We start from the raw sequence: 20,492 nt of genomic DNA on the forward strand, positions 1-20,492 counted from the left end.
TCAAAATTCCAGTACAGTTCCTCACAGATCTTTGAAAGAAAATTTCCAGCTTCACGTAAACACACACATACACCAAAAACAAAAACAAAAACAAAAAGAAGATAGCTAAAACAATCCTGAATAATAGAAAAATCTTCTGGAGATGCCAATATCCCTGATTTCTGGTTGTACTACAGAGCTAGTAATAAAAATAGCATGGTACTGGCACAAAACCAGGCACATTGATCAATAGACTAGAATTGAAGACTCAGACATAAATGCACATATCTATGGGCACTCAGTAAATAAACACTGAATAAACGACAGCATCGTCAACAAATGGTGTTGGTCAAACTAGCTGTCCATATGTAGAAGAATTCAAATAGATATATATTTATCACCCTGCACAAAACTCAACTCCAAATGGATCAAAGACATAAATATAAAACCAAATACACTTAATCTGATCAAAAAGAAAGTAGAGACTAGCTTTGAACTCACCAGTACAGGAAGAGAACTTCTGAAAAGCATATTGTTGCCCCAGGCACTAGAAACAACACTTGGTAAATGGGACCTCATGGAACAGAGAAGCTTCTGCTAGTGAAAGGACACCATCATTTGAAAAAGCAGAAGCCTAAGGAATGGGAAAAGATTATTATGTACTACACACATTACACACATTTGATAGAGGGCTAATATCCTATCCAATCTATATAAAGATACAAAATAAGATAAAACAAGCCAGAACAGAAAAAGCCAACCAAAAAAAACCCCAAAAAACAAAAAAAAAAACAAAAAGCAAACAAACAGAACTATCAAAGGAAAAAAAAAAACAACAACAAGAAATACATAAAGATGCAGAGATACCTATGTTTGCACGCACAGAAATCCCACAAAAGCACAAAACCAAAAAACCAATATTTACATTTGTGTGTGTGTGTGTGTGTGTGTGTGTGTGTGTGTGTGTGTGTGTGTGTGTATGCACAATGATTCTCTAAGGGAGAAAATGAAGAAAACCCTGTTAAAGCTTTATGAGACAAAAAGCCACAAGATATGTTATTGCTTCTGTCTTCTGTCTTCTGTTTGCCATCTGGGTCTGTCCTTTATTGCTTTTGTCCATGTCAGCTTTTGCAATAGATTTTCTAACTGCACCTGGAGCTAATATATTCATGTAGCCTGGCTAACCAACAAGCCCTGAGGATCCAAGGATCCTCCTCCTGTCTCCATTTCTCCAGTGCTGTGTGTTTTATGCATGTGTGGCCACATCTGGCTTCATGTGTTTGCTGGGGATCTGAACTCATCTTCATTGCTTCTCTGCGAGCACATTCCTCACTGAGCCATATTCTAAGCCCCTTGCCTTTTCATGACTTAGTACATGTCATAATTCTAATAAAGCCCTGCCTATCAACTCTGCTTTCTTGGGTCATACTTCTAGAATTAATGGCATGTTTTATATAATACTACCTGGCCATGGCATTGCTTTTTATTGTTTCAGTCTTAATTTATGTCATTGCTTCCTAGGTCCTGAAGGCTATGGAGGGATACATTTTGCATGTTTTGATTACTATTGCATCCCAGAGTCTAACTTTATATTCAGCACTTAGTAGATACTTAACCAACATTAACTGATCTACTGCTAAGTAGTGAGTGATTTTTGGCTTCACTATTCAGTGGATTCTGTGTCTCAATTACAGTATTCACAACAGTCTGAACATCTAGCTTAGCAGGAAGCTCTACATTCACAAATGTCTGAAACCATGATGGATTTCCTTGCTTGCACAAGATCACAGGTCAGCAAATGAGATCCTCATCAGGGGTAGGCAAGAGTAGTTTTTATATTTTTTTCAAAGGTTGTTAAAATAGCCAAGAAAAAGCAATAAAACATATACAGGTCTACAGGATCAGCAATCGATCTGACTTGCATCAGGTCACCTATTTTCAGCCTCACATCTATAGTCTGGTGACTTACTTTTGGGGTATCAGCTGATCCCATCCTTGGGGATATATAAGATATCAAAGAAATGTCAGCCCTGCATATGCCACTTTAGCATAAAGATTATTTTGACCTCAAAGATGTCTTATATGACAATGAAACCATCCTAGATCTTTCCTTGACTAAGAGTAGAAATCAGAAAACATAGCATCTCATATGCTATCTATCCAGAGGTTTTATGGCCATGGAAAAAATGAAAAGTCTGTGATGAAGTTGATTAGCACATCCAAGCTTTGGTCTGTTAGTTCTGGTGTGTTATTACCCTTGATATAGTTTGGTGTCCTAGGAAGGCCAAAATCTTCTGTCCCCTTCCTTCCTTCCTTCCTTCCTTCCTTCCTTCCTTCCTTCCTTCCTTCCTTCCTTCCTTCCCTCCTTCCTCCCTCCCTCCCCCCCTCTCTCCTTTCTTCCCTCCCTCCCTCCCTCCTTCCTCCCTCCCTCCCCCCCTCTCTCCTTTCTTCCCTCCCTCCCTCCCTCCCTTCCTTCCTTCCTTTCTTTTTTCTTTTCTCCCTCCCTCCCTCCCTTCTTTCCTCCCTCCCTCCTTTCCTTTCCTTCCTTCCTTCCTTCCTTCCTTCCTTCCCTTTTTCCTTCCATCTTTCCTTCCTTCTCTCCCTCATTTTCTTAACTACCTTCTCATCATTTCCTAATATTTTTTTCTCTAAAGATGATATTTAAGCTCAAGTCCTGAGCATCTATTTAATGATTTGTCACTGGGGATGTGTGTGCACATGTTAAGAAATTCCTTACACATTAGTTTGCCTTCGGTTAGTCTACCTGACTCTAGCCAGTGAGCCCATTACGATACAAGGAAAGTTTTTTTCCCCCTATTTTTGTCTACCCCTTCCATGTACATCCACATTGGTTGATTTTGAAAATGACATATGAACAAAATTGGGTTTGTTCCTGACTGCAAGAAAATGTGCAGTTTTTTTCTTCCATTAAGGAACTCACTGAGAAAACAAAAGGCTGGACGGAGGTGAAGAAGAAGGGCTATTTCACAGTATTTTAAGTATGATTCTACTATAACCCAGGCTAAAGGACAGATTGGTAACTTAAAAGAGAATGGAATGGATGCCATGAAACTGGACTCCCAAAAGGTATATATGTTTATATTTTAAGAATTGATAATCACCCTGGATGGAGAGACACTCCATCAGTTGTAAATTCAGAGGCCTTGGGCTTCTATCTAACCTGCAGTAATTTATTTAATTCCATTGTGAGAAATGTAGAATTCTTTTTTTCTCTCAAGAGACAGCTGTGTGCATTAGAGAGTATAAAATTCCTCTCCATAAAGAAGTAATTTGACAACACCATCTCTTCCTCATGAACTCTTAGATTCTCCTGGGCTTCTTTGCCTATAACCTCAGTCTAACAAGTGCTAGGTATTACTCATTGGCTGCCTCACTGTAGAAGGGGAAAGAGCAGGGGAGGGGAGTCAATGCAGCCATTGCTATAGGTAACCACAAGCAGATGGTCCTAAGCTTAGAAATCTTATGTCCAGTCTCAGGATAACAAAAATGAAGATAAAGCTCAAAGCATCAATATTTACAGCATTGATTTCTATGTTCAGAAGCAAGCCATAAGATCTCATGGCATGAGAGTCTGTGTTTTATCATGGTCTCCTCAGTCCCTGGCATAAACTGGGCAAAAGAAATCTTTGATAATTGCTTGGTGAATAATAAGCATATTGTCCCGCGCCCTGAAGAAGTGAGGGCTGGTCTGAGAATCCTGAAGTTGTGATGGCTCAGCACATAGGTGGTGCTTTCCTGAGATATCTGAAGTAATTTAGAGATTTGTAGCTGATGGAATCAGCTTAGTGATGATTAAGCATTGCCAGTATTCTCCGTAGGTCATTTTTAGGCTGACCTTGGACATTACTCTAATTTGGTGCTATCTCAGGTACTTTCCTTGGGGGACTATTTATACAGAGTGAAGGTTTTGTTCCCAGTGTTAGCTTCACCTTACCTAACAACTCTGTAGCTTTCCTATCTGTAATATGAAGAGGATAATACTACAGTTATTGTAAGGATAAAAGGAATCAATTTATAGAAGGGAGTTAATATAACAAGGGCTTGTGATGATAAATTAATTAATTAATATGAAGTGTTCAGTGTTACAAGTTCAATAAATTTGGGGGCCACTTATTGTTGATTGTTTTAGGTACTTGTTTAACCTAAAAAGAATGAAGAGATAAAATAAAATCTAGTAGGACTAATTTCTAGTCTAATGCATGAGATAGACATTTATGGCCATTGAAAAATATAGTTGTGACATCCAAATCAATTGTATAGTCTCAAATTAAAAAATTGTTTCTACAAATTCAATAGCTAATTTCATCCGTATAGTAAACACACTCAAACTAATTCATAGTAAAAGGATATTCTAACTGGAACTATTCATACTACTGAATACAGAGATTGCAAGATATGTACAGTCAATCACCATGAAATATTTTAAGAACATGAGTTAAAACAATGATCTCTGCTTTCAAACAGATCAAAGTACTGTTTCCCAAGGCTTTAAAAAAGCTTGTATTTGTTATCAATTGGAGGCATGCTTTCACAAGGTGAAATTATGATATTTAGGAAACTAGGTTGCCCAGGAAACAAATGAAGTGTAGCCTCCCCCAGCCTGAAGCAGGCTGGTGCAGACCTTGTCACCACTGAGGTGGGGCCACCTGTGGTGCAGCTTTCCAACTTGGCTGGCTTCTTTTGATGTGTCAACTGCCCTGCTCTTCTCTGAGATCCTGCTGCCTGCTGAGACACCTTTGAGCAGCATCTTCGGGCTGGCTCCAGGCACCAAGAATGGATTGGCGGGGGATGGGCCTTCCCCCTTTATAAGCACAGTCTCTTAGTAAACTTGAGGGCCTTGATCAGAGAAAATTTGACTTGGCTTCATACTTTTCTCGCCCTCTAGTCTCTCTTTCAGCCCCAGCCTGCCTTTCAGGAGTACCCAGTTCATGTAGGCCTCGATAGGCTTACAACTACAGATTGGCGCCTGAACCAGGGCCCTAAAAACGACGGGATACACTGAGGGACCACTGTCTTATGTGGAGCTCCATGAGAAGGGAAGAATAAAAAGTCATATCGGGCACAGTAAGCAACAGGTATTTATGCTGGTTTTAAACTTCATTTTTTAAAGTGTTGCTGGAGGTACGATAGGATACAGGCTAAGTTGGAACAGTGCTGACCCGGCGCTGGTTCCACTTAGGGTTTGGCAGCGAAATATGGGACTAGAAACTCCTAAACAGGCGGTTGTCCACAGCTTTCAAGAGCTGCTTCGGGCAAGAGGAGTAGGGTTTGAAGAACAATTGTTAGAAAATTTTTCAGATAAGACAGATTCTTGTTGCCCGTGTTTCAGGGAAGAAAAAACTTTAGATAACAGAACCTGGGAGAGAGTTGGAGAAGCTTTGAAAAACACCCAGGCAGATAATTTCACCCTTTGCTTCTGGGCGCTTGTAAAAGATGCTATTGAAAAGGAGATCTCGAAGGGGTCAGATAGTACCCAGGCAGATCTTGAAGAATTTCAGGAAGAGTGCCTGACAGAGAGGACTTTCTCAGAAAGGGGCCCTCTCAATCCTAAATTTGATAGATATAGAGACTCTGATGATGAGCTAACTTTAGACAAGGAAGGTCATTCAGAAAGAGGAGCCACCAAATATTTTGATGAGGATTGGCCTCCTCGCAAGTCTCCTGCTCCACCTATGGCCTCCAATATAGGAGATGCTACTCAAATGGACATGCAACTAAGTAAATTAGAGTTTGAAATTAAGTTGCAGAAATTGACTAATGAGCTTCCGGAGCTAAAAAGGGTGTTAGGTTATTAAGGATAGGTTATTAATAGCGGCTAGTAGGATTCTTGGAAATTCTGACAAGAGAAGTCCTTTCATTATGCAATTGGCTTATGAGAATGCTAATGCAATGTGTCGTGCTGTTATCCAACCGCACAAAGGACAGACGGATCTAGCGAGATATATCCATCTTTGTGCAGAGATTGGGCCGTCATCTAATCACGGTTTGGCTCTCACCACAGCTTTGCAAGGAACCACCGTACAAGCAATGCTTTCACAGAAACAAGGGAATAATGAATGTTTTAAGTGTGGAAGTTTGGGTCATTTTAAAAGTGATTGTCCTAAGAATAAAGGTGCCAGGAGTGGGCAAGCCGGCTGTGTTCCAGGAGTTTGTCCTAGATGCAGGAAGGGCAACCATTGGGCTAGGGTGTGTAAATCCAAGTCAGACATTCCGGGCTGTCCGTTGCTGGGAAATGAGAGGAAGGGCCAGCTCCAGGCCCTGAAATACCCACAGCAAGCAGCTTATGGGGCCATGAAGCTGTTGCCCAGCCAAAGAAATCTGTTTTTGAACTTGTCAGGGCAACCCCAGGAAGTGCAGGATTGGACCTCTGTTCCACCACCCACAAAGTATTAACTCCAGAAATGGGAGTTCGAATTCTGCCTACAGGAGTTTTTGGACCTCTACCTGCAGAAACTTGTGGATTTCTTTTAGGACGAAGCGGTTCTATTGTAAAAGGTCTGCAGATTTATCCAGGTGTTATAGATAATGACTATGAGGGAGAAATTAAATTCATGACTGCTTCCCCTCATGGTGTTATAACTGTACCAGCCCACCAGAGAATTGCTCAACTTGTCTTAGCTCCTTTACATCTGCTACCATCCAGATTTGTTGAAAATGAGAGAAGATAAGGTGGCTTTGACTCCTCTGGTGTGCATTGGGTTCAATCTATTACTAATCAGAGACCTAACCTTAATTGACATTTGATAGAAAAAGCTTTGAAGGATTAATAGATACTGGAGCTGATGTAACAATTATTAGAGGACAAGACTGGCCTTCAGCTTGGCCTTTGTCTGATATGCTTACTCACCTTAATGGAATTGGTTATGCCAATAACCCAAAACGAAGCTCCAAATTGCTAACCCGGAGAGATGAGGAATGCAAATTCAGCCATATGTTATGTCAAATTTGCCTGTTACCCTATGGGGAAGAGATCTCTTGTCACAGATGGGCATTATAATGTGCAGTCCTAATGAGGCGATGACCAAGCAGATGCTCAGACAAGGATTTTTGCCTGGTCATGGGCTAGGAAAGAAAGGACGAGGTATTAAGACTTTTGAAGCTCCTCAACCTCACTCTAACACAAGAGGTTTGGGGTATTTTCAGTAATGGTCACTATCTTGCCTGCATCCCATGCTGATAAAATTCAGTGGCTTAATGATATTCCGGTGTGGGTTGATCAGTGGTCTTTACCTAAAGAGAAAATAGAAGCCGCCTCTTCACTAGTGCAGGAGCAATTAGAGGCAGGGCATTTAGTAGAATCTCAGTCTCCTTGGAATACTCCAATTTTTGTTATCAAGAAAAAAATCTGGTAAATGGAGATTGTTTCAAGATCTAAGAAAGGTTAATGAAACCATGACACCTATGAGAGCTTTACAACCTGGGCTTCTGTCTCCGGTAGCCATTCCTAAAGGATATTATAAAATTGTGGTAGATCTGAAGGATTGTTTCTTTACTATTCCTTTACATCCTGAAGATTGTGAAAGATTTGCTTTTAGTATTCCTTCTATAAATTTTAAAGAACCTGTGAAGAGATATCAACGGGCAGTTCTCCCACAGGATATGGCTAATAGTCCTACCTTATGTCAAAATTTGTGGCAGAAGCCATTCAGCCTGTGAGACAACAATGGCCTATGATTTACATCATTCATCACACAGATGATGTCTTGGTGGTGGGAAAAGACCCCCAGGATTTGCTTTTGTGTTATAGAGATTTACAAAAGGCCTTAGCTGATAAAGGACTACTGCTCCTGAGAAGATGCAAACTCAGGATCCTTATAATTATTTGGGTTTTAGACTTAAAAATCAAGCTGTTTTCCCCCAGAAGATAGTTATTCGCAGGGACAACTTAAAAACTTTAAATGATTTTCAAAAATTGTTAGGTGATATTAATTGGCTTCACCACTATTTAAAGCTTACTACAGGGGAATTGAAACCTTTATTTGATATTCTTAAAGGGAGTTCCGATCCTACCTCCCCTAGATCTTTAACCTCAGAAGGATTTCTGGCCTTACAACAAGTGGAAAGAGCTATTGAAGAACAATTTGTCACTTATATAGAGTACTCTTTGCCTTTACATCTGTTAATTTTTAATACGATTCATATGCCTACAGGATTGTTGTGGCAAAAGGCTCCTTTAATGTGGTTACATTTGAGGATTTCTCGTAAATGTAATATCCTGCCATATTATGAAGCAGTAGCTCAGATGATCATACTTGGAAGGAAGCAGGCACTAACTTATTTTGGCCAAGAGCCAGATATCATTGTTCAGTCTTATAGCATAGATCAAGATACTTGGCTGAAGCAGCACAGTACAGATTAGTTGCTTGCTCAAATAGGATTTATAGGAACTATAGATAATCATTATCCTCAAGATAGGTTGATAAAATTTTTAAATGTACATGAGGTGATATTTCCTACTATGACTTCCTTACAGTCTTTATATAGTGCTATATTGATTTTTACTGATGGCTCCTCTAAAGAGTGAACTGGATATTTTATGAATAATCAACAAGTAGTCAGAGACTCCTGGCCTCTCAGCTCAGTTAGCAGAACTGACAGCAGTACTGAATGTTTTTCAGTCTGTAAATGATGTGTTTAATATTTTTACTGATAGTTTATATGTTGCACAATCAATTCCCTTATTGAAGACTTGTGGTACATTTAACTTTAATACACCAGCAGGATCTCTGTTTTCACAATGGCAAAGCATCATTCTTGCCCGAAAACATCTGTTTTATATTGGTCATATACGAGCTCATTCTGGTCTTCCTGGACCTTTAGCTGCAGGCAATGATTGCATCGACAGAGCTCTAATAGAAGAGGCCTTAATTTCAGATCCTGTTGCTTTGGCTAGATGTGATCATGATAAGTTTCATCTCTCTAGCCGTACCTTAAGGCTCCAACACAAGATCACTAAAGAACAGGCAAAAATGATTGTAAAACAATGTTCTAAATGTACTACATTATCTCCAGTGCCACATTTAGGAGTTAATCCAGGAGGTCTTATGCCTAATCATATTTGGGAAATGGATGTAACTCATTATGCAGAATTTGGAAAATTAAAATATATACATGTTTGTATTGACACTTGTTCAGGGTTTCTTTTTGCTTCTCTACATACGGGAGAGGCCTCTAGAAATGTAATTGATCATTGTTTACAAGCCTTTAATGCTATGGGATTGCCTAACCTCATTAAGACAGATAATGGGCTATCCTATACTGGCAACAATTTTACTTCATTTTGTAAGAAATTTAGTATCAAACATAAAACTGAAATTCCTTATAAATAACCCCATGGGACAAGGAATTGTTGAACATGCTCATCCTACTCTGAAAAGTTGGCTTTTAAAAACAAAACAGGGGCAGTTATACCCCTCAAGGTCACCAAAAGCACATCTTGCTTTTGTCTTGTTTGTTTTAAATTTCTTGCAAACTGATGTTAAAGGTCAGTCTGCAGCAAATCATCACTGGCGTCCAGTTACTTCCAGTTCTTATGCCATGGTTAAATGGTGGGACCCATTAACTAATTTGTGGAATGGTCCAGACCCCATTTTAATCTGGGGAAGAGATTCTGTCTGTGTTTTTTCACAAAAAGAAGATGGAGCGCGATGGCTGCCTGAAAGACTGGTTTGTCAAGTGGACACAGATCCTGAATCTTCTAGTAAGTATGATTTTAACCTCGTTGGAAAAAAAAATCCTTTTTGGTCGGAAAAAGTTAATTTGGAGCACAGCTTCCACTCTCAGAGAATTTTAGGCCTTTCTGCTAATTCTCAAAGTCACCTCCCCCACACCGGGAGGTCAGAGTCTGAGCTTGATTGTTGCTAATTTGCAACTGAATAAAGTACCTGGACATCCCCAAAGAAGCTTTTATCCTGTTGTTTTTTCAACTATCTCGACTTTGTTTTTCAAGCAGGTCAGTCTCTCCTTACAGCCTGATTTCAGCAAGTGTGCAGCCTCACCTCCAGCAAGTGTAGGTGGCAGAAATTCATCAATATGAAGAAGCATTTTAAGTATATATTGTGGCTTTGGTCTGATTTGGGAACAAGGTGTGCTGTGAGGGCCAGTCAGCCAATGACGGGCAACCAGATTTTGGAACTATATCAATCTAAGACAGAGGTATATGCCAAGAGGCTGTGGTTTGTTAATAATACACCACAGAGTCATGTTTGTGTAAAATAAACACAAACAAGCTGCATATATACTTCCATGGATAAGAATAGTTCAGGAAAATCTGAGTCCCCAATCCAGGCGTGGCCACCAACAACCATAACTCCCAGGCAGGACTATGGAGCATAAATAAATTTTATGTCTCAGTCCAGCTATTTTTATTATATAATCAGGGAGGAATTGTAGCCTCCCCCAGCCTGAAGCAGGCTGGTGCAGACCTTGTCACCACTGAGGTGGGGCCACCTACGGTGCAGCTTTCCAACTTGGCTGGCTTCTTTTGATGTGTCAACTGCCCTGCTCTTCTCTGAGATCCTGCTGCCTGCTGATCTCATTGAGCACCGTCTTAGGGCTGGCTCCAGGCACCAAGAATGGATTGGCGGGGGATGGGCTTTCCCCCTTTATAAGCACAGTCTCTTAGTAAACTTGAGGGCCTTGATCAGAGAAAATTTGTCTTGGCTTCATTCTTTTCTCGTCCTCTAGTCTCTCTTTCATCCCCAGCCTGCCTTTCAGGAGTACTCGGTTCATGTAGGCCGCGGGTGGCTTACAACTACACTGTAGCCTAATTGTTAATTGAGCCCATTTTTATCCATTCAGCAAAGAGTTACTGAATGTGTACTGTGGGCACAGTGCTGTGGTAGGCTTCTGTGTGTGTGTTTAGAATGTGTAGTGAGGTAACTGGCTTCTCTGTAGTCATGGAAGTACAGTCTTATGTTCCTAAGGATGTTGTCAGGCCTCATGGGATAATACATGGCACCACCAACAACTAAGCTCTTGATTGGACAGATTTTAAAATAGGCCAAAGTCTGGGTCAGATTCCCATCTTTCCAGCACTGTTGGATCACAGACCAAACTTTCAGCCAGAGATGTAGTTCAGGGGTCACAATTGAGCAACGGGTTTCAATAGAGCAGATTTGTTGCTGTAACTGACACATGCGAAGCTAACGTTGCATGACTTCAAATCTGAAAGACTATATTTATTACTGTAGGAATTTACCATAAGGTATAATATCCATAATCAATATCTTTGATAAATGAATGCTATTTATATGAAGTGTTGCATGTGTCAAACACTAGTAATATATTTTAATATATGTGTTAACGTCTTTCATTTTCAGATATTCTGTAAGAAAAGTTTATAACAGCAACTCAGTTTCACAGACCAGAAAGCCAAGGTGTCAGAACTGGGAAGAAAATCTAGGCAGCTGGTGTAAGAGTCTACAAGACTCACAGCTGTGACATGTGGGTGGGATCTACTGTTTCCATTCACCAATCAGCACATGCAAGATTACCTAACTATTAAGTTAAATCTCAGTGTTAGTATATTTTAATGATTACTGCATCAGATTTTGACTGTAAAATATGTAATGTTGAGATTTTAGTTAATAGTTCCATTTTCTTTTCTGTCTTAGTGAGTGTCTTGTTGGTACCTTGGGAACCATATCCAGACTTTTAAAGTATCTCTGTATGAGTATCCACACACCTTTGCAACATTCCCAGATACTTTCTTCAATGATCCTTCCACCTCCCCACAGAAATGCCCCTATATATATGAGACACACTAGCCTGAAATTACTTCCATTCTGGAAATTTTCACATTAATTAATACTAATATATTTTCATGAGTTTATTAGGGATTAATGTATCTCCTGAATTATTAATTTAAACTGCTGTTAAAACTATTTAAAATTTCATAAACTCAGTTTTTGACTTTTCAAGTTTTCATTGGGACTCTAAGCCCCTTGAGAGCCAAGAGCAAGTAGTGATTGTGTAATAAACTGCTTGAGTTAGTTGTGTGTGGATATGATAGCTACAGCCCACAGTAAATACAGATTATTTCTAAGATTCACAAAACATATTAAGATAAGGGGTAACAAGATGGCCCTTAGGGTAAGAGTACTGATTGTTCAGTCCTGAAGATCTAAGATTAAAAACCTGGAAGCCAAGGTAAAAGAAGAAAGCAAGTTCTCAAATGTTATTCTCCGAAGTTATTCTCTGATTTCCCTCCTATGCTTGATGCCCCATACATGAGCCTCTTTACACAATAGAGAGAGGCCTGGGAGGATTGCTCAGTGGTTAAAGCATTTGCTGTATAAGCATGTAGACTAGAGTTCGGATCCCCAGATCCCACATAAATGTAGAGAAGGCTTGGAGGCCGACCTGTAATTCTAGTGTTTAGAAGGTAGAGACAAGAGGTGACCAAAACAATCTGGCTTCTTAGCCTATCTGTACTGGTGAGCTTTGTATTCAAGTAAAAGACTGCCTCAATTAATAGTGTAGACAATCACTAAGAAAGACCCCAGCTATAATTTTATTGTATATTTACCTATAGCCTTTAACTAATAACCTTGGGAATTATGTGATAAGTACTAAAATGGTCCCAGCCATTTGAGTTTAGCAGATGCTGGAATGCCCAGTCAATGGGGTTGGGATTTAAGGTGGGTCTAGGAATTTGAATTGTATGAAGACAAAAGAGAAGAGAGAAAAGTATTTAAGACTGAGAGAAATGTATGTGTTCAGAAGAAAGTTTATGAAACAGATAGAAATTGCAAGACCGCTCTGCTTGGCTGGATTGTACAGAACCACAAACATTGCATAAACGCCAGCTTCTTAGGCATTAGGAAATCACTACAGGAGTTCTTGCTTACAGTGATACTGTGAGGCTGACTTAAAGGAGTTAACTTGGAAGTTGTGTGAGAGTAGTAGGGTTATTCTGTAATAGGAAATATAGATTCTAAAAGTTTTAAATTTGTAACCTCTCTCTTAAATTTTAACCCAAAACAAAGTTATTATTCTTGGAAATAAATTTAAGGGGAAAATACTAAAGGGAGTGTAATTTTACCAAAGGCCAAGGTATATTTAGTGGCCAGAACGAGCCAGGAAGGCATAGCTTTGTGAAACAAATCAGACCTCTGGATTTCCACTCAACAAACAACCTTAGGTATTAAAGCAGTTATTTACATTTATGAAAGTCAATATCCTAATAAATATTTTCTAGCTTTGCTGCATTGTTTGATATCACTCCTATGTTACCAACATGGTATTAAATGGAAATAGTAGAATACAGTAATATCTTATATTTATTGATGAACTCTCTGTGCTTTGTTATGGATTTGTCATTATGTGGGCTTATATCATTTTCACATCATCTAATAGATTTGACATATTATCAAGATTGTTGAAATTTCTGTTTTGAGTGGATTTTAATTTTAGCTTACACATGGAGAAAAACTAAATATGCTCATTTCTAACAGGGGCTATCATATTTGGAGAAAAATAGGTTTCATCAGAGCTCAAGTAAGCAAGAAAGAATACTCATGAAATCTGAAAGAACTAGACCCCATGCTCAAGAAAGTGCATCAGAAAATTTATTTTCTATAACTTTTAATTTCTTGTGGAATATATGGTAATTTTCAAAGGCTAGAGGTGCTCAATGAATGTAGTATCAAAGAAAAGACAGCTGTGAACTAACTAGTTTGGAAGCAGATTCTGGAATCTCTGACTATAATTTTAAGTACAAATCCTATGCAATGTATGCATTGCTATTTGTCACAGAATTCCAATCTGCTCTAATAGCAAGGATTGGTTCCAGGACCAGCAGTTGAAAAATATGTTCATTTATGCATTTCTTGAGTGACATTATTCATTGAGAATAATTGAGTGACTATTCATTGAGAGCCTAAATTTCAGGCTGTAAACAATAAAATTGAGCCATGTAGCATGAAGGAGAACTTTGAGACTAGAAAGGTGACAAGGGTCAGAATGTTTCATTTTAAGTGTTTGTGGTCCTTGACTTTTTATACAGGGTCCAGTTGAAGAATAGTAGTCCCTAATCTCTTCTGCCCACAGGCCAGATCAAAGTATACAGAAGATGCCAACACATAATTTGCAGTGTGAGTACATGGCCAAATGAAACTGAGCCCTTCAAAGTGCAGTAGGAGATCAAAGCAATTGTCAAAGTTCACGACCTGCTTCTGGTTTCAATGATCTCTGTTTGGGTAACAGTAGCTGAGATCAAATAATCTTACCATGTATAACTAAGTTTGAAATGTGGGAGAAATGGTCTAGAGATAGACTGCACAAATATCTGGCTCCTTTGTTGTTTAAAGGAAATAGCTTCTTATGTGGGGGCACACATTGACTTGAGTAAAAAAGGTAACATTTTGGGATGTGAAGATAAGACAATGGGCCGAGTATTTCTTGCACAAGTATCAGGATAGGAGTTCCACCCAACGAAATCCATGGAAAAAGCCAGGCGTTGTGATGTGCACCTGTAACCACAGGTCTGTCTCAAAAATGAGAGGCTAAGTGCTCCTGAGGTGCAATACCCCAGGTTGAACTCTGGTCTCCATGCACACATACATGCATATATACTTGCACACATGCATGAACATGCAGACATATCTGCTCACATACACAAAGATACATGGGTGAAAGCTTTGAGCATTTACAGTGTGTTTTATACCTGTTAAGCAGCCTGAATCAAGGAAATTGTACAGTCCCCCTTCTGTATGTGTATGTGTATATGGAAGAGAGAGACAGAGACAAGGGATAAATGGATGAATGGACACATGGACGGATAGATGGATGGATAGATAGATGTACATGTTTTCTTTAGAAAATACTGTGCCCTTCATTAGAAAGAAGAAAATGTATTTGGGGAAAAAAAAGAAAGCATCATTGGTGAAGAGCCTCTGTGAAGGTTTTTTAAGTTGGTAGTATTTTTGCTTTAAATATAGTCTTTCAAAATTTAGTTAACCCATTCCACTAATCTCATTAACTTAATTTCTCTTTCTCCTTCTCTTCCTTTCCTATTTTCCTTTTACAGAGACTTGCCCTGTGTGGTAGTTTCAATGAGAATAGTCCCTATGGGCTCATATGTTTGAATATGTGATTCCAGTTGGTCAAAGCCTTTGGGAAGGCTTAGGTGTGACATTGTTGGTAACAGTGTGTAACACTGATGGGCTCTGAGGTTAAATCTTTCCAACTATTGCCTTGGTCATGAGGCTTTATCACAGCAATAAAAAGTAAATAATACAGAAGTTGGTAGCAGACAGTGGGCTATTTCTGTGATAGACATGACCATGCTGGTTTCTGGTGGGGAATACAGAGGTTTGAGGAGTTTGTACTAGAGAAGCAACACTATAAACTGAACCAAATGAACCATACTATCAGGAGCTTAGAAAACAAAAGTGACCAAGCCAGCTCAGCCAGTCAACAAGGTCTTCAGGGAAGGAGCAAGAATTGAAAAGAAAAAAGACAATTAGACAACACTGTAATATGACCCCAGACAGTTCTGAAGCTGAGTTGGGTTTATTTCTTTCCAATCTGCTTTTATATCATTCTAGGTACATACAAAGAATATGGTCAGTCCTAAGGCATAAACAAAGTAGTCAAGGAACAAACAAGTCAATAAACAAAATCCCGTGATCACTTTGTCTAGGGGTTTATCATGATGACCAAGATACAAGGAATACAATACATTACTTGGCTGTATTTACCTTGAGCCTACTTTGTTGTCCTAGTACAATGTCAAATCCCTTCCAAATTCATAAAAGCATTCCCAAAAGCTCTCCACACAAAAATTCTGAGAACAATGTGGACTACTGAGGTCTAACTCACGAGGTTTCAGAGGGGAGCTAAGGATCTGCTTTTATGGCTTTTTGGCAAAGGGTGTGGCTGATTTCTACCATCATCCTTAGAACTTGCCTGACACCAAGTAAAAAAGTAATGGTAATTTATCTGGTAGAAGAGATTTCAAGACAGCCTAATACTGACTCTACTCTGAGGTGATTAGTCACCACTGTTGTACAGGTATACAATGAAAAAAGAGTGAGTGAAACTCAAAGAAATTCATGGTGGGCACTGAGAGAAAAGCACCAGAAACTTTACTGTTAGAGCCAAGGTTTGTTCTAAAACAGACAAGGAGATTAAGAAGACTCCCAATCTACACTGGAATTAACTGAGGATGCCTTCATGGAGCCAAGCTTCCAAATTAGGAAAGGAAAAGACCCCAGGAAGTTTACACTTCTAAGAAACAAAACAAAAGCTGCTGAAACTGGTTTCAAGGGGTAGATGGGGTCAGTATTGTAGGCCTGTGGTTCTGGTTTCAGCGTTATGGCAGATAAATGAGTGAAGAGAATGTAGGCACGCCCTCAAAAGTTATGGAGACTCATTGATGTCAGGCCGGTGGCCAGGGAGTCTCTGTATTGAGGCCCTGAGAGGCCTGCGTATGAAGCTCTGAAAATTGTGGGAAGCCACATGTGCCGTTGCAGAGTGGCACTGACTACTGCTGGCCACCACGCATAAGTTTGGACAAACAACCAATGTGTACATATGCAGTAAAGTTTTTTGCAAAGACACTGCCTGGCCCAGGCATGATAATGAGGCTTTGAGAGTATAACCAATCAGATGTGAGACATGCAAATGAGGTATGATAATGAGGCTCTGTGAGGTACAGAGAGAGTAGCCAATCAGATGAGGAACATGCAAATGAGGCGTAGTGCATAACCAATCCGGGTGTGAGACACGCCTCTCCTAGGCCTATAAAAGCAGCACCAGTTCTGGGCTCAGGGTCTCTTCGCCTCTACAATCAAGCTCTCCCAATAAATGTGTGCAGAAGGATCCTGTTGCAGCGTCGTTCTTCCTGGCCAGTCGAGCGTGCGCAAGAAGGTACCAATGGCGGGTATTACCCCAAGGAATGGCAAATAGCCCTACAATATGTCAATTATATGTAAGAAAAGCTTTGCATCCGGTTAGGGATGGTTTCCCCTCCTTAAAAATTTGTCATTATATGGACGATATAGTGATTTGTGGACCTGAAGAAGAAAGTATACAGCAAGCTTATGGCTTGCTTAATGAAACTTTAAAAAATAATGGCTTGATTATTGCACCAGAAAAAGTACAGCAGTCTAATGTTAGTCATTTTTTAGGAGCCACTATTACTTTATGATGTGTCACCCCACAAAAGATTAGTATAAGAAAAGATCATCTAAAGACGTTAAATGATTTTCAAAAATTATTAGGAGATATAAATTGGATTAGACCTTATTTAAGGATCCCTACTTCAAAATTAAAACCTTTATTTCAAATGTTAGAAGGAGAATCACATATTACCTCATTGAGACAATTAACACCTGAGGCTTCTGATGTTCTTAGGAAGGTGGAAAGAGCTATCCAAAAAGCACAGTTAAATCATATAAATGAGCAAGAACCTTTGTACCTATGCATATTAAGAACCATAAATTTGCCAACTGCTGTGTTATGGCAAGATGGTCCTTTAGTATGGATACATCCACATATATCCCCTAATAGGACTATAGAGCATTATCCCACCATGGTAGCAAACATGGCACACAAAGGGATAAAAACTTCAATTACTCACTTTGGAAAAATGCCTGATAGCATAATTGTCCCTTATACTGTCGCACAAATGCAAATACTGTGTGCTACTATAGATGAATGGGCCATTCTTAGATGCAGTTATTCTGGTTTAATTGATAATCATTATCCTAAACATCCGTTATTACATTTTATGTTATCACATCCAGTAATATTTCCAAAGGTAATGGCTAATACCCCTATAAAGGGAGCCATTGATATTTATACAAATGGATCAAAAACAGGAATTGGAAGTTATGTAATCAATGAAAAGGCTGTAAGGTTGCAATTTACACCAGGAGCCCCTCAATTGGTAGAATGTTTGGTGGTTTTAGAAGTTTTTAAAAGATTTCCTATGCCCATAAATATTATCTCTGATTCTGTTTATGTAGTTAATGCGGTTCTAGCATTAGAGACTGCCGGAAATTTTAAGCAGTCTAGTCCAGTATCTGAAATTTTGAGGAAAATACAAAATTGTATTTTGATGCATGAGCATCCCTTTTATATTCAACATATTAGAGCACATACATCATTACCTGGACCTATGGTTAAGGGAAATGCAATTGCTGATTCAGCCACCAGAGATATGGTTTTCCTATCACAAAGCTCTATAGACAGTGCTAAGAATTTTCATCAGCTTTATCATGTCCCTGCTTCTACATTACGACAAAAATTTAAACTCACACGAACCGAAGCCCGAAATATTGTCCTACAGTGTGATAAATGTGTAGAATTTATTAATGCACCTTCTGTGGGTGTTAATCTTCACGGATTGTGACCCCTAGATGTTTGGCAAATGGACGTCACGCATATCCCATCTTTTGGGAAATTACAATATGTATATGTATCCATTGATACCAGTTCTGGTGTCCTACATGCCTCTCCCTTGACAGGGGAAAAAGCAGTTCATGTCATATCTCACTGCTTAGAGGCTTGGGCTGCATGGGGCAAGCCCCTAGTGTTAAAGACAGATAATGGTCCTGCATATACTTCTTCTAAATTTAGCCAATTTTGCAAACAAATGCAAGTAAAACATATTACTGGATTGCCCTATAATCCACAGGGCCAAGGCATCATTAAGAGAATGAAACAATATTTGCAAAAACAGAAAGGGGGAATAGAGGCTATAACGCCAAAGATGGCTGTATCCCTTACAATATTTACTCTTAATTTTTAAAAATTGGATGATGCTGGAAGATCACCAGCTGAAAGGCACGGACAATGGCCTCAATCGCCCAATGAAATGGTCAAATGGAAAAATGTCCTTGATAATAAATGGTATGGCCCGGATCCTATCTTAATCAGATCCCGGGGAGCTATTTGTGTTTTTCCACAGGGTGAAGAAAATCCACTTTGGGTCCTGACGTGACTGACAAGGAACGTGAAAGAGCAAGATGAACCCCAAGATGATTCTCCTGCTCCTGATGATTGAAACCAGGATAAGTATACCTTTATGGGCCATAGTAAGATCATGGCCAGTACCTTTACCGGTACATTCCAATTCTTCTACCTAGCCTTTGTTTTTTGCAAAGGAATGTTTTTTTGGATGTGCCTTATGCACGACAAACTCCTCAAGAGCCACGGGTGTATAAGAGTACTAGTATTCATTTAAATTATACATTATGCTTTGTGCATAATGTGGATAAACCTTTTACACCCTGTATATTTTTTAAGAAAAAGATTATTTCTAATTGGGCAGATCAAATTAATACTGCTGACACTATAAGTCAGATAGCAGAAAAAACGTCTGAGGCATTGCTTACCTTGCAAAGGGTGGATTCTCATATCGCTTCAGGGTTAATGTTAATGAATCAGAGTGGATATTTTACAACATGACATGGAACAGATGATGGATGTCATACGAATGAGTTGAGTTGTGTGGCATCCACTTTGCATGTGTGCATCACTCCCAATAGGTACATTAATAATTCTTTTATTAAAAGTACAGACCTATCGAATTACCTAAAGGGGAACTGGTCGCAGGAGCTGGAAAGGTTGCAGACGAGGCTGCAGATACAGATCCTGAACCTTAATGGGACCAGAGTGGAACCAGTGACCCTCGGAGACTTTACCTCTTGGCTTACCTCTGCTTTTTCTTACTTTAAGGAATGGGTGGGAGTGATTTTGTTTGGTGCTGCCATATGCTGTGTACTGGTGTTCACGCTCTGGTTGGTATGCAAATTCAGAACCCAACAAAAAACGTGACAAGGTGATTATAACTCAGGCACTTTTAGCTATTGAAAACGGCTCCTCCCCTGAAATTTGGTTATCTATGCTCAAGAATTAGTCAGCATCTGAGTTCTCTGCTCTTGCACTCCACAGCACTGAGATGAGAGAGACTCAACGATCATTGATCAGCCCTTGCATATCACTAAGGTTTCCTCATTGCAAGCGATAGAGTGATCATGATTTCACCACTAATTGATTTTTTGGCTGGCCTCTTTTGCAGAGTTCGCCCTAGGTCATTTAGCAGTTATTGTCACACAGCACTGCGGTATCCAGAGACGGGCAACTTTCCTCATGCACAGTCCAACCTAAGACATGGGGCCCGGTGGCGATAGGGTTACCCTATGACGGGTAAGGCTGTGACATTATAGGAACGACCTAAAACAGGAGCCATGGCGGATGGGCATAATTGCACAGGCCTAGTCCAGCCTCATTTTATTAAAACAAACAGGGGGAGATGTGGGAAGCCACATGTGCCGTTGCAGAGTGGCACTGACTACTGCTGGCCACCACGCATAAGTTTGGACAAACAACCAATGTGTACATATGCAGTAAAGTTTTTTGCAAAGACACTGCCTGGCCCAGGCATGATAATGAGGCTTTGAGAGTATAACCAATCAGATGTGAGACATGCAAATGAGGTATGATAATGAGGCTCTGTGAGGTACAGAGAGAGAGAGTAG

The sequence above is a fragment of the Mus musculus genome, chromosome 6 (assembly GCF_000001635.26).
Source record: "Mus musculus strain C57BL/6J chromosome 6, GRCm38.p6 C57BL/6J".
NCBI classification, from domain to species: domain Eukaryota; kingdom Metazoa; phylum Chordata; class Mammalia; order Rodentia; family Muridae; genus Mus; species Mus musculus.